Here is a 14,539-nt window from a genome sequence, read left to right on the forward strand (position 1 = left end):
GGTCAGAGATGAAAAATTGTTACAGCTAAAGCAGTAGCCAGAATGTCAACATGTTCATGTAAATTCTCTGAGCCTCACTTCTCATGGGGATGAAGTAGGTGGGCTGAGATGTATATTTCCACACAAAGTGGGTTGCATTACTTGAGAGGAGCGCTGAGCTTGGGGAACCCGCTATTTTATAGCACACAGTAAGCAAGACTGCTCCTTGTCCCATAGGGAGACATGTCGCATAGGGAGACATTACCTCAAGGAGTGACCTCAAGATTGCTCTCTGCAAACACAAACCTCAGAAATGGCCCAGGAAAAGAATGATCAGAGTTCCCTTTTTGATACACCCAGCAAGAATGTGCAGGGATGCTAAGGGGCCATGGCGATCACTTCAGACAGTAAATGGGAGTAAATGGCCCTGATTGATGCCAGACCTGTCTGTTTCATTCTACGGTAATATAAACGAAGTTCCCTGATAGCAAGTCTTTTATGTATAACATTGTTATGCCTCCTTTAAAATTAATTAAAGCGAATGTCTTCATGTTGTATGACAGAGGAATTTTCACATGTACAAAATTAGCCCTTAAAATAGAATGTGACTTTACATGATTTTTAATCAAGCACACCTTTATTTAACTGAGCAATGTGCCAGGCTCTGGTGGCATCCCAGGGTCTCCACCAGTCCCTGAAATCGCTCACAGCCAAATGAAGGACAAGAGATGCTCATTGCCCCTGTGGGAATGCAATACAAAGGAATTCTGCCTGGGAACATTGGAGCCAAAACTCAAATGATGAGGACTTGACATGGTTAAGTAACAACCCAAACCAAACCTGTTGCTGTCAAGTCAATTCCAACTTATAGCGACCCTATAGGGTTTCCAAGGAGCGGCTCGTGGATTTAAACTGCTGACCTTCTGGTTAGCAGCCACATAGCTCTTAACCACTGTACCACTAGGGCTTCTAAGTAACAATACAGCCTTGTATATAAAAATTCTGGGAAAGCGAATTGGGGAAAAAACGCATGGTAAGGGAAGATGTACATAACCTTTTTTCCACCTAATGAATCAAGCAAAAAATTGTAGATGTTTGACCTCTTTCAGTAGTTGACACCACAAACCCTTTGGCGATGTGATGGAAAACATTACCAAGACACAGGGTTAGTGGCCAGTGTGGGAAAATCAGGCTTAGTGAACCACCCTGTGAGCAATCTAGGTTGTACTTTTTACTTCCTAGAATTAGGAGACTGGGAAAGTTAAGGCAGAGCAAACCCTGCATTTTTAACTGTTCTTTAACAATTAATAAGCAAGCCTGGCTTTAAACAAAGACAGCAACGTTAGCAGGTAAAAGGAATGGAAGTATGTATGTAGTTGCCATTTGGGGAGAAAGATCCAGTGAGCTGTGTCTTTTCTTTTCTTAAACCTAAGAGCTGAACTTTTCTCAGACAGCATCCACAGTAAAGAACAGCCATTATACAATCTGAGCCCTGAATTTTGGCAGGTAAAGTGACCTCTTCCTTCCTGCCCACAGAGGGAGCCAAAGCATGGCCTATAACCACCTGCAAGCAGGATGATCTCTACCCATCTGCAATATGACTTCCCTGGACAGCAAAGTCCTGAATTAAACATGACTTCATTTTTTGGTTTTTTGGTGTTTTAATGTTCAAATGCATTATACACTTTTGGGAGTCTGCGATAACGTTTTTCACGTTTGTACAGCAGGATTTTTTTTTTTTTTCCTTTAGCTTGCCTCTCATTTATTAGTGTTAGTTACTATGTTCTAATCACAGTGCTTGGAAGTAGTTTTGGCCTTCCATAGAAGCTCTAGAAATCTACCAGGCAGCTATATTTTCACTAGCTTTGCTTTACTCCAGAGGGATAAGGTCAATGGAGTACCAGTTTAATTCAACGAGTGTTTAGGGAGAGCAGTTAGGCCTACTGCAAGAGAGAGAGGTTTTTAAAACACAATTCCTACCTTCAGGGAGACTAAATTCCATACAACCTATGAATATAAAACAATAAGGAAATAATGAGCTACAACATATGAAAGAGTGGCAAAATATGATTGGGCATTCCTACAAGTAAAATATTCTTGTTGTTGTTAGGTTCCAACTCGTGGTGACTCTATGTACAACAGAAAGAATCACTGCCCCGTCCTGTGCTAGCCTCACAATCATTGCTATGTTTGAGCCCATTGTTGCAGCCACTGTGTAAATCTATCTTGTTGAGGATCTTCGTCTTTTTTGCTAACCCTCTAATTTACCAAGCATAATGTCCTACTCCAGGAACTGGTCCCTCCTAATAACATGCTCGAAGTACATCAGAAAAAGTCTTGCCAACCTTCCTTCTAAGGAGCACTCTGGCTGTACTTCTTCCAGGACAGGTTTGCTCATTCTTCTGGCAGTCCATGGTATATTCAATATTCTTCACCAACACCATAATTCAAATGCATCAATTCTTCTTTGATCTTCCTTATTCATTGTCCAGCTTTCACATGCATATGATGCAATTGAAAATACCATGGCTTGGGTCAGGCGCACCTTAGTCTTCAAGGAGACATCTTTGCTCTTCAACACTTTAAAGAGGTCCTTTGCAGCAGATTTACCCAATGCACTGCGTCTTTTGATTTCTTGACTGCTGCTTCCATGGCTGTTGATTGTGGATCCAAGTAAAATGAAATCCTTGACAACTTCAATCTTTTCTCTATTTATCATGATGTTGCTCATTGGTCCAGTTGTGAGGATTTTTGTTTTATGTTGAGGTGCAATCCATACTGAAGGCTGTGGTCTTTGATCTTCATTAGTAAGTGCTTCAAGTCCTCTTCATTTTCAGCAAGCAAGGTTGTGTCATCCGCATAACACAGGTTGTTAACAAGTCTTCCTCCAATCCTGATGCCCCGTTCTTCATATAGTCCAGCTTCTCGGATTATTTGCTTAGCACACAGATTGAATAGGTATGGTGAAAGAATATAATCCTAGCGCACACCTTTCCTGACTTTAAACCAATGAGTATCCCCTTTTTCTGTCCAAAAAATCACCTCTTGATCTATGTATTTCCTCGTGAGCACAATTAAGTGTTCTGGAATTCCCATTCTTCGCAATGTTATCCATAGTTTGTTATGATCCACACAGTCAAATGCCTTTGCATAGTCAATAAAACACAGGTGAACATCCTTGGTATTCTCTGCTTTCAGCCAGGATCCATCTGATGTCAGCAATGATATCCCTGGTTCCATGTCCTCTTCTGAAACTGGCCTGAATTTCTGGCAGTTCCCTGTCGATATACTGCTGCAGCCGTTTTTGAATGATCTCCAGCAAAATTTTGCTTGCATGTGATATTAATGATATTGTTCTTTAATTTCCACATTTGGTTGGATCACCTTTCTTGGGAATAGGCATAAATATGGATCTCTTCCAGTCAGCTGGCCAGGAAGCTGTCTTCCATATTTCTTGGCATAGACGAGTGAGCACCTCCAGCGTTGCATCTGTTTGTTGAAACATCTCAATTGGTATCCCATCAATTCCTGGAGCCTTGCTTTTCGCCAATGCCTTCAGAGCAGCTTGGACTTCTTCCTTCAGTACCATCGGTTCCTGATCATATGCCACCTCTTGAAATGGTTGAATATCAACTGATTCTTTTTGGTATAATGACTGTGTATTCCTTCCATCTTCTTTTGATGTTTCCTGCGTTGTTTAATATTTTCCCTGTAGAATCCTTCACTATTGTAACTCGAGGCTTGAATTTTTTCTTCAGTTCTTTCAGCTTGAGAAATGCCGAGCATGTTCTTCCCTTTTGGTTTTCCACCTCCAGCTCTTTGCACATGTCATTATAATACTTTGTCTTCTCGAGCCACCCTTTGAAATCTTCTGTTCAGTTCTTTTACTTCGTCAATTCCTCCTTTTGCTTTAGCTGCTCAACGTTCGAGAGCAAGTTTCAGAACCTCCTCTGACATCCATCTTGGTCTTTTCTTTCTTTCCTCTCTTTTCAATGACCTCTTGCTTTCTTCATGGATGATGTCCTTGATGTCATTCCACAACTCATCTGGTCTTCAGTCACTAGTGTTCAATGCGTCAAATCTATTCTTCAGATGGTCTCTAAATTCAGGTGGGATATACTCAAGGTCATATTTTGGCTCTCGTGGACTTGCTCTGATTTTCTTCAGTTTCAGCTTGAACTTGCATATGAGCAATTGATGGTCTGTTCCACAGTCAGCCCCTGGCCTTGTTCTGACTGATGATATTGAGCTTTCCATCATCTCTTTCCACAGATGTAGTCAGTTTGATTTCTGTGTGTTCCATCTGGCAAGGTCCATGTGTATAGTCGCCATCTATGTTGGTGAAAGAAGGTATTTGCAATGAAGAAGTCATTGGTCTTGCAAAATTCTATCATTCGATCTTTGGCATTGTTTCTATCACCAAGGCCGTATTTTCCAGGTACTGATCCTTCTTCTCTGTTTCCAACTTTCGCATACCGATCGCCAGTAATTATCAATGCATCTTGATTACATGTTTGATCAATTTCAGACTGCAGTAGCTGATAAAAATCTTCTATGTCTACATCTTTGGCCTTAGTGGTTGGTGTGTAAATTTGAATAATAATCATATTAACTGGTCTTCCTTGTGGCCGTGTGGATATTATCTTATCACTGACAGCATTGTACTTCAGGATAGATCTTGAAATGTTCTTTTTGATGATGAATCCAACACCATTCCTCTTCAAGTTGTCATTCCCAGCATAGTAGACTATAGGATTGTCTGATTCAAAATGGCCAATACCAGTCCATTCAGCTCACTAATGCCTAGGATGTTGATGTTTATGTGTTCCATTTCATTTTGGATGATTTCCTATTTTCCTAGATTCATACTTCGTACATTCCAGGTTCTGATTATTAATGGATATTTGCAGCTGTTTCTTCTCATTTTGAGTCATGCCACATCAGCAAATGAAGGTCCCGAAAGCTTTACTCCATCCACGTCATTAAGGTCGACTCTACTTTGAGGAGGCAGCTCTTCCACAGTCATTTTTTTGAGTGCCTTCCAACCTGGGGGGTTCATCTTCCAGCACTATATCAGACAATGTTCTGCTACTATTCATAAGGTTTTCACTGGCTAATGCTTTTCAGAAGCAGATTGCCAGGTCCTTCCTCCTAGTCTGTCTTAGTCTGGAAGCTCAGCTGAAATCTGTCCTCCACGGGTGACCCTGCTGGTGTCTGAATACTGGTGGCATAGCTGCCAGCATTACAGCAACATGCAAGCCCCCACAGTACGACAAACTAACAGACATCAGGTTTGCAATTTTGACTCAGAAATTTGGGACTAGATTCAGTATTTATCCCAATACTTCAAGGGACATGGAAGCCCCGTGGGATGTTCTTGTTTTGCTATTCTTTAATCTTTGCCAGGTTTCTTTTTGAAATAATCCATTCTATGCATTTTATTGTATCTTTGAGATGTCAAGTAGACAATTGCAAGCAGTAGCAAATATACTGGCTGAAATTCTCCTTTTTCTGAAATGTCTGCCCCTGAATACAAATGATTTACTCTTGGATCTCTGACAGTGTTGTGGTATAACTATGAATTCAGTTATATAGTGCTGGGGTCACTGTGACTTTTTTCTCAGCTCTCAGTAGCAGACTTTAAAAGGCACAGAAAGGAAAAAGCTAATTAAGATCAAGTTGTTCAACACTAACAATCAGGAGGGAGAAAGAGAGGGGCCAGCCCTTTGCCCTCTGTTTCTCTGGGTGATTTTCCTTGGTAGCCAAGGGCTTGTCATTTTAAGCCTGTGGCAAACAATAACGATAAGTGGAAAGACTTCCAGGGTATTGTCATACTAGATTTCATGCTAGAGCCTTGAGCATGGCTATGCAGGTGTTGAATGAATGATTAATGGAATGAATAAATTGATCAATTCTTCAGGTACAATATGAATAGCGTTGATACTCAGTTTTAAGTGCCTGTATGGTGTGAGGGCCAGGGTTCATTCCCATTCCCATTCATTCACACAGCCTTCACTGTGCTGGGCTAGCACCCACACTGTACCAGTTATTACATATTTATAGTAGCTGGTCTGTAAAACCACTACCCATTTGCCAGTTTTTGTACTGTGGTGGCCTGCGTGTTGTTACAATGCTGGAAGTTATGGCACTGGTACTTCAAGTACCAGCAGGGTCCGCCTTGGTGGACAGGTTTCAGTGGAGCTGCCAGACTAAGATAGACTAAAAAGAAAGGCCTGGAAGTCTACTTCTGAAAACTAGCCAATGAAATTTTTATGGACACAACAGAACACTGTCTGACTCACTTACTTTGGACACATCATCAGGAAGGATCGATCACTAGAGGAGGACTTTTACTTCTCAATGGGTGGGAAACTGGGAAAGGCTTTATCTCAGTTCATTTGAGGGACATGGAGGCCCAGTGAGATGTGGGTGAAGTAGAGAGCCAGTGAGGGCAAGGGGGACCCTCTGTGAGATGGATTAGCACAATAGCCATAACAATGGACTCAAACATGCCGGCGATAGTAAGGATGACACAGGACCAGGCAACATTTGGCTCTGTTGTACATAAAGTTGCCATGAGTTGGAGTCGACTTGATGGCAGCTAACAAAAACAAGATTCTGTGAGAATGTGGTTCCAGGTTGTAAAGCAGGTTACAAAGAAACATCAACAAAGGAACAGATTACATATAGAAATCAAACAGTAAACAAGAGAAACAGATTTGAGGGTAAATCGGTCCCCTTCACCCCCACGGGTACCCCACTTAGCATCACAGGAGAGAAACCCACTTATGTCTAAAAGGGGACCCGCTCATCTTTCCAAATTACCCATGTCCATTTCTGTGTCACTGGGCAGACACGCCATGGATCAGCTCTCAGCAGGTGCCTCTCTCCGTCAGCAGGTGCCTCTCTCCGTCAGCAGGTATGTCATCAGCTGCGGCGTGGCTTGTTTGTTCTCTTTCTTGGCAGCTTTTCTTGGCTCGATCTGGCTCCCTGTGTTTACTGGTCCAGCTCTCAACCAACAGCTTTGGAACAACCCTGGGCAAGTGCCAGGGTTAGGCTGGCATTATGACAGCTCTCGAGGTAGAACTGTTTTATGGGCAACCCCTGCATGGTGGATGCACAAGCCTCTGAGGGCAAACTCTCAGCCCTTTCTACAGGCTTCCTCTCAGCTCCCTCAGGACAGGCCTCCTTTCAAGGTTCTCTGGACAGCCCTCCTCTCCACCCTCAGAACTGGCCCCCTATTGACCTTAGGATTACAACTTTTGGCACAGCTGGGGAAACTGCTGCTGCCAAAGGCAGGCCAGCTTTGCCTCCATGCTGCTGCTTGCTCTGCTCAGGTGTCTGCCTCCACAGGTCCAAACTGTGGCTACTTCTCCTTTTTAGGGTGCTCAGCTCTGTTGGCAACCTCCTGCCCAGAGGTGCCCAGCTCTGCTCCGTGGGGCGACTCTGCTCACCACTGCCACCGTGGCTGCTCTCTCTGCCATTAGGCCTCTCCTAGACCTCTCACAACTGGCTCTGCTGCTGCTCTCTTCTCTACCCCTCTTGCTGCTGTTTCTCTTGATCTGCAGTTCACCAGGTCAGTGTTGTAGCCCGGAACCCATATTACAGCTCTCTCCAAGCTTTTGTTGATCAGGAGATTCCCCCCGAAAAACCTCTGCGAGATTGGCCTCTTATATAGGAAAACTCCTTGCCAATTTCAATGAGTGGCTTCCCTAGGAGGACAGCAAACTGACCAATCTTGGCAAGCCACTTAGGTGGGTAACAAACGGGACAATCACTTGGCAGATTGCAGCCCAACAAATCATTTTGGAAGAATTGCAAACCCAGGGCCAGAAAGGCCACATGAAGGAAACTCATTGCACAGCACAGGGTTTCTCAACTCCGGCACTATTGACATTTTCGGCTGGATAATTCTATACTGGGAGGCAAATTGTAATTGTATGCATTCTAAGATGCTTAGCAGTATCCCTGACCTCTACCCACTAGATGCCCATGTAAACTACCCCCCTCCCCAAGTATGACAAGCAAAAATGTCTCCATACATTGCCAAATATCCCCTAGAGGACAAAATCACCCCAGGTTGAGAATCACTGCTATTACTTGACTTCCCTGAAGTTGCACATGATCTCCCTGGTCATATGCCATTCATCGGAACTTAGTCACAGAGGAACTCCTGGTAACAAGGAACCTGGGAAATGTAGTCTTTATTCCAGGCAGCCACGTGCCCAGGTAAAAATCAGGAATTCTATTACTAGAAAGAAAGCTAGACGAAATATTGGGAGATAATGCAAGTGCAAGGATGCAGACAAACTTTGGCTGTTTTGTTGAGGGCAGCTCCTGCTGTCTCCACATCCCAGATCCTAGCTACTAGTTGAGGATGGAAGGGGCTTAAGTAGAAGAATGTGTGGTCCCAAACCACAGCCAACAGCATCCTGGATCTATGAGATGGGGCCTCTCAGAGGCTGAGCCTTCATCTGAGAAAGGTCAGCTTTGTGTTCTTGCTCATTGCCTTTCAACCTGTGGCTTAACTTGTGTTAAAAGGGTTACAACGCACAGACTTTCATAGTTACCCTTGGTTATGGAAATCTTCTCTTTAGTTTTAAATGTATAGTTCCCATGAAGTAGCATCAGTGTCGTCTCCTCCCTTCATGCCTCCCTCCCTCTCTTCCTCTTTCCATGCATCATGCCCACCTTTTAGATGTCTAAACAAGAGCCCTGGACATGAAGTCGGGAGGCCTACAGACCTGGCCTGGTCCTCCACTAACTTCAGGTAAGTCACTCGACCTCTCTGGGCCTTGTTGTCCTCTGGGCCTTGGTGTCCTCATCTGTAAAATTAGGGGCTGAACCAGGTGCTCTCTAGGGTCCTCTCTAGCGCTAAGATGCTTTGCTTCTCTGAAGTCCACACAACTGCAGGGGGCAGCAGAGAGCCCCTCTCTGATGAGTGGTATCAAAATGGCTCCAGGCCAGTCTCTGGTTGCCAGATTCCCCTGGTGTGTAAAGTCCTAGCTAAGCAGATGTCACTTCAATTCCCCCCACTGACTCCAGATAGGCCTGCTTTGGATAAATGACACCCTTGTCTTGCTAAATCTAGCCAACTCAAATCATGCCCTGTGTGCCTCATTACCACCTGTCCTGTGCAGGCCAGATGCTTCCCGGGCTCCCAACTAAAGTTCCAAATGGCTCTCATGGTGGCACAGCTGGCCTTGAGAGGTGGTTTTGTTTCACTTGTCAGACTCTGTGTCCTGTTCAAATTCTGTTTCTCTAGAGTGTTTTCATTTCTTTATTTGTTCAATAAACACTTCTTGGGCACCTGTTACGTGCTTGGTGCTCTGAGGGGCCCTGGGAACACAAAAACAAATAAGTCACAGTCATTTGTTTTCTGGAGCTGGCACTGAAGGTGGCCTTCCTGGTGTCCTGTCATCTCTTTCTACCTAAACCTCCACTCATTTCCCTCCATGACTACCTCTCTCTTGACAGCCACACTGTCTCTTTTCTCAAGGAAGTTTGTGTGTGTGTATGTGTGTGTGTGCGGTAAAGTATATATAACAAAACGTTTGCCATTCCAACTTTTTTTACGTGTACAATTCAGTGACCCTAATTACATTCATCATGTTGGGCAACCACCACCGCTATCCATTTCCAGTTTTTTCCATCACCTTTAACCCTCAGAAGTTTTGCACATGCACATTCTCAACTCTAACATGGACTCCCACTCCACACACACACACACACACACACATGCATGCCGATCCCTGCTGTGGGTTCCTCATTCTTCAGGTTTCACCTTAAATGTTTCTTCCTTAGGGAGACTTTCCCTGACCACCACCCCCCAAACTCAGGCTAAAGTACACCCCTCCTTATGTGCTCCCATAGCCCCCGGCTTTCCTTTTAGAAATGTTCACTCTCATGTACCTACTTTACGTCTTCTTCTCCCTCCCCCAACTGTAAACTACCAGACAACCTTGAGGAGCTGGCTCTCTCTTGATCACTGATGGATCCATTCCTGGCACACAGTGGGCCCTCAATGAATGAAGGAGTGGATACATTGGTGAATGAAGCTGTGAAAGGGAGAGACATATAGACAAATGCCCTGACAAGTTCTGCACCAGGGAGGTGAGCAAAGGCTGGTGGACAGCCCCGTAGAAAGGGCCCCTGGCCTCTGGGATAGGCAATGGACAAGTGGGAAGAGCTCTCAGGGGAAATGCATACCGGATCTTAAAGAAGGAGTAGGAATTAGCAAACTGAAGGGGAGAAGAAAGAGCAGTCCAGGTGAAGGAAACAGCATAAATAAAGATAAAAGGTGGAGGGCCTCTGGTATTTCCAGGGCTTGGGGAGAAGTGTAAAGGGGTTGAAATGGAGAGTCCAAGGCTGTGATTTCCTAGCTTTTTGCCTTTCTTCTCCTCAGAGCACTGGCCAGCGCCTCCCTTCTGCTCTCTCCCCACTGGCCTTCGACCTGCACCAGACACCTTGCTTAAGACCTTTCAGAAAGTCTTGCTCTGGAGTCCTTAGAGTGGCAGGGCATGCAACTAGAAGGCAGGATTCCTCTCTCCCTTCTTCCCTCCCTCCCTCTTTCCATCCCTTCCTCCACCAATTCAATATATATTTACTGAGCTCTTTCTATGTGTCAAGAGTTGGAGAATTTCCTTTTCACTCTGCTATGGAAGATGAATCCAGCAAAAACACAGGTGTTTCCACTGGCCTGGAACTCTGGTCAGAGAAGCAGAAGAAGGCTGGCATGTGAGCAAACAAGGCAGAAAAGGGCTCTCCTTATTGGAACTCTTATACACTGCTGGTGGGATTGTAAAATGGTACAACCACTTTGGAAATCTATCTGGCGTTATCTTAAACAGTTAGAAATAGAACTACCATACAACCCAGAAATCCCACTCCTCGGAATATACCCTAGAGAAACAAGAGCCTTCACACAAACAGATATATGCACACCCATGTTTATTGCAGCTCTGTTTACAATAGCAAAAAGCTGGAAGCAACCAAGGTATCCATCAATGGATGAATGGGTAAATAAATTGTGGTATATTCACACAATGGAATACTACACATCGATAAAGAACAGTGACGAATCTATCAAACATTTCATAACATGGAGGAACCTGGAAGGCATTATGCTGAGCGAAATCAGTCAGAGGCAAAAGGACAAATATTGTATAAGACCACTATTATAAGATCTTGAGAAATAGTGTAAACTGAGAAGAACACATACTTTTGTGGTTATGAGGCGGGGAGGGAGGGAGGGAGGGAGAGGGTTTTTTACTGATTAATTAGCTGAAAAGAACTGCTTTAGGTGAAGGGAAGGACAACACTCAATACATGGAAGGTCAGCTCAACTGGACTGGACTGGACCAAAAGCAAAGAAGTTTCCAGGATAAACTGAATACTTCAAAGGTCAGCGGAGCAAGGGCAGGGGTTTGGGAACCATGGTTTAAGGGGACTTCTAAGTCAATTGGCAAAATAATTCTATTATGAAAACATTCTGCATCCCACTTTGAAATGTGGCGTCTGGGGTCTTAAATGCTAACAAGTGGCCATCTAAGATGCATCAATTGGTCTCAACCCACTTGGAGCAAAGGAGAATGAAGAACACCAAGGTCACACGACAACTAAGAGCCCAAGAGACAGAGAGGGCCACATGAACCAGAGACCTACATTATCCTGAGACCAGAAGAACTAGTTGGTGCCCGGCCACAATCGATGACTGCCCTGACAGGGAGCACAATAGAGAACCCCTGAGGGAGCAGGAGATCAGTGGGATGCAGACCCCAAATTCTCATAAAAAGACCATACTTAATGGTCTGGATGTGACTAGAGGAATCCCGGCGGTCATGGTCCCCAAACCTTCTGTTGGCACAGGACGGGAACCATCCCCGAAGACAATTCTTCAGACATGAAAGGGACTGGACAGTGGGTGGGAGAGAGATGCTGATGAAGAGTGAGCTAATTATATCAGGTGGACACTTGAGACTGTGTTGGCATCTCCTGTCTGGAGGGGGGATGGGAGGATAGAGAGAGTTGGAAGCTGCCGAAGTTTTCATGAAAGGAGAGACTGGAAGGGCTGACACATTAGGGGGAGAGCAAGTGGGAGTAAGGAGTAAGATGTATATTAACATATGTGACAGACTGACTTGATTTGTAAACGTTCACTTGAAGCTCAATAAAAGTTAATAAAAAAAAATATATATCCCTGATGTCATCTTAAAGCCAAAAAATAGTTTAGCTCAACCAGTAAAGGATGTCTGCCTTGAGCATCATGCTCTTTTAAGATCTATTTATATGGAATCAACTTAAAAGATTAGATAGGAAACTTGGGAGGCAGTGAGTTCATGTTAATGGGGACGGAACAGCTCAGAAAGGAGGGTTGCACCACTCAAAGAATGTAATGCATGTCACTAAATTGTACACGCAGAAACTGGAGCTGGTATATGTTTTGCTGTGTACATTCTCACCACCAACAAAAAATAAACTATTAAAAAAAAAAAAAAAAAGGGCTCTCCTTGGATCCTGACGAAGGCACAGATATAGAGGGGTCAGGGTAGCCCTGATAATATGGTGCTGAAGAGCTCAGCTGCTAAACAAAAATTGGCAGTTCGAACCCATGAGGTACTCCTTGGAAACACTATGGGGCAGTTCTACTCTGTCCTGTAGGTTGCTATGAGTCAGAATTGAATCGATGGCAGCGGGTTTTGGCCGGGAAGCTGAGTTGCCCAGAAGAGAAATGTGGCAAAGAGCAGAAAAACACCTTTCTGCTGTTGCATGCCCTTGAAATGAAGTCTTCTCTTCTACCTGTGGCTTGGAGGCTGGTGGGCAAGGACCCAGCCAGTGGGTGCTGACTCCAAAGGTTTGGTTCTGGGGAAGGAGGGAGGGAGGCTGAGCCCAGGGTAGAGAAAAGGAACATTTTGATTCCCCCGGAGAACAGGCAGGCAGAAAATGCAAAAAGGCAGGGAGTGTGACTTTGCCTTCCACAAATAACGTATTACTGTCTCTGACCAGAATGGTTTCTGGTTCTCTAGATGAAGAGACAGTTATTTTTAAATGCTTTGGTTGTTTTTCTGTACTGGGAAAGAACTTAAACCTGCAAAACACATTACCAAGGAGGAAGGAGGGAAAAAGGAGGAGGAAGAACATGCCAAAGGAGGCTGCAGCGTAGCTTCTGAAAGCAAAGCCAAGTGGCCTAGGATGAGTCCTCAAGGCAGGCTACCCACGGTTAGTGCATTGCAGGCTACGTGTGTGCAGGGGCTGAGGGTTGGGGGAGCTGCCAGCTAAGGTGGAAGTTCAGAGGCAACAGCCCTGGAAATGAGACTGTACCCCAGAGGTTGAGTTGGCAACATTAGGTCTGGCACTCAAATATTTTGTCTTGTATTATTGAGAGGGGTTTCAGGTATACTATCTCCCTAACTTGATCGTCAGCTGCTTGGGTACGGAGACAATATCGGACACTATTCTGCCACCCAGAGGATCGATCCCAGGTCAGTCTCAGTACATACTGTTAGGTCCTTGATTGATGGGTGGAGAGCTGAGGAGGGTGCAGCTTGGAGGGAACGCAGGTGTATGGCTCACGGCAAAGCCTGGCAGAGCTGCCTCTCACAGCCTCTTCTTCAGGACAGCCCAATTCTCCCAGGAGAGGGATTGCCCCTCAGGTCACCTGGGTACGCAGAGCCAAATGCCTAGAGGAATCTCACTTAAATCTGGATTAAGTACTTTTTTTTTTTTTTTTTTTTATAAAACAGGAGAAGTGAAAAGGAAGAAAGGCCCTGGCAGGCAGCGTTGGGCTTACAAAAGGCATGAAAAAAAAAATGCCATCTGAGGAATGGGGAGGGGAGACAAAGAGCTTAGTGTGACAGGAATACTGGGAGGAATACAACCAGGAAACAGAGTAGGAAGGAAAGAGGCCATGAAGAAAGAGGAGGCCATTTGCCAGGAGGAGGTGGGAGAACAAAGGGGAGATGGGTGGTGTCCTGGGGGTGCGGGGGGAGGCAGGGGATGTCAAGAAAGAGCTGCCTTATTCCTGGGCTGTGTTTCTTCCCCACACTGAGAGTTGTCATCTGAGGCGTGGAGATTATGACAATCCTTGAACTCTGCCTTGGAGAGGTTCAGCCCAGATGAGCTAAGGGGTCCTCTCAGATGGATTGCCCTGTACAAAAGAAAAGACGGGCCCACTTAGCTGAAAGAGTCAGCCTCGCCTGCCAGCCAACCCCTGCTCCAGGCCCTGACCTGCGTGTACAATCGCCGAACAGCACTTTAGAAAGGAGGGGCAGCATTAGGGATTCTTCTGAGGAAAATGTGGAGAGAAGCTCTTCCTGTCTGTATTGTTTTATTCTTTGGGGATCCTAAACATGCTGTCAGGAACAGTTCACAAGGATAGTGCGGGGGCACTTGTGGCCATGTATATGTAGGAGGGCGTGGGGCAGAGGTGGTTTAGTGGTAGAAGTCTCACCTTCAGTGAGGGGAGACCTGGGTTCGATGTCTGGTCAGTGCACCTCATCGGCAGCCACCACCTGTCTGTCATTGGAGGCTTGTGTGTTGCTGTGCTGCTGAAAAGGTTTCA

Source organism: Elephas maximus, chromosome 3 (assembly GCF_024166365.1).
Source record: "Elephas maximus indicus isolate mEleMax1 chromosome 3, mEleMax1 primary haplotype, whole genome shotgun sequence".
Classification (NCBI taxonomy): Eukaryota; Metazoa; Chordata; class Mammalia; order Proboscidea; family Elephantidae; genus Elephas; species Elephas maximus.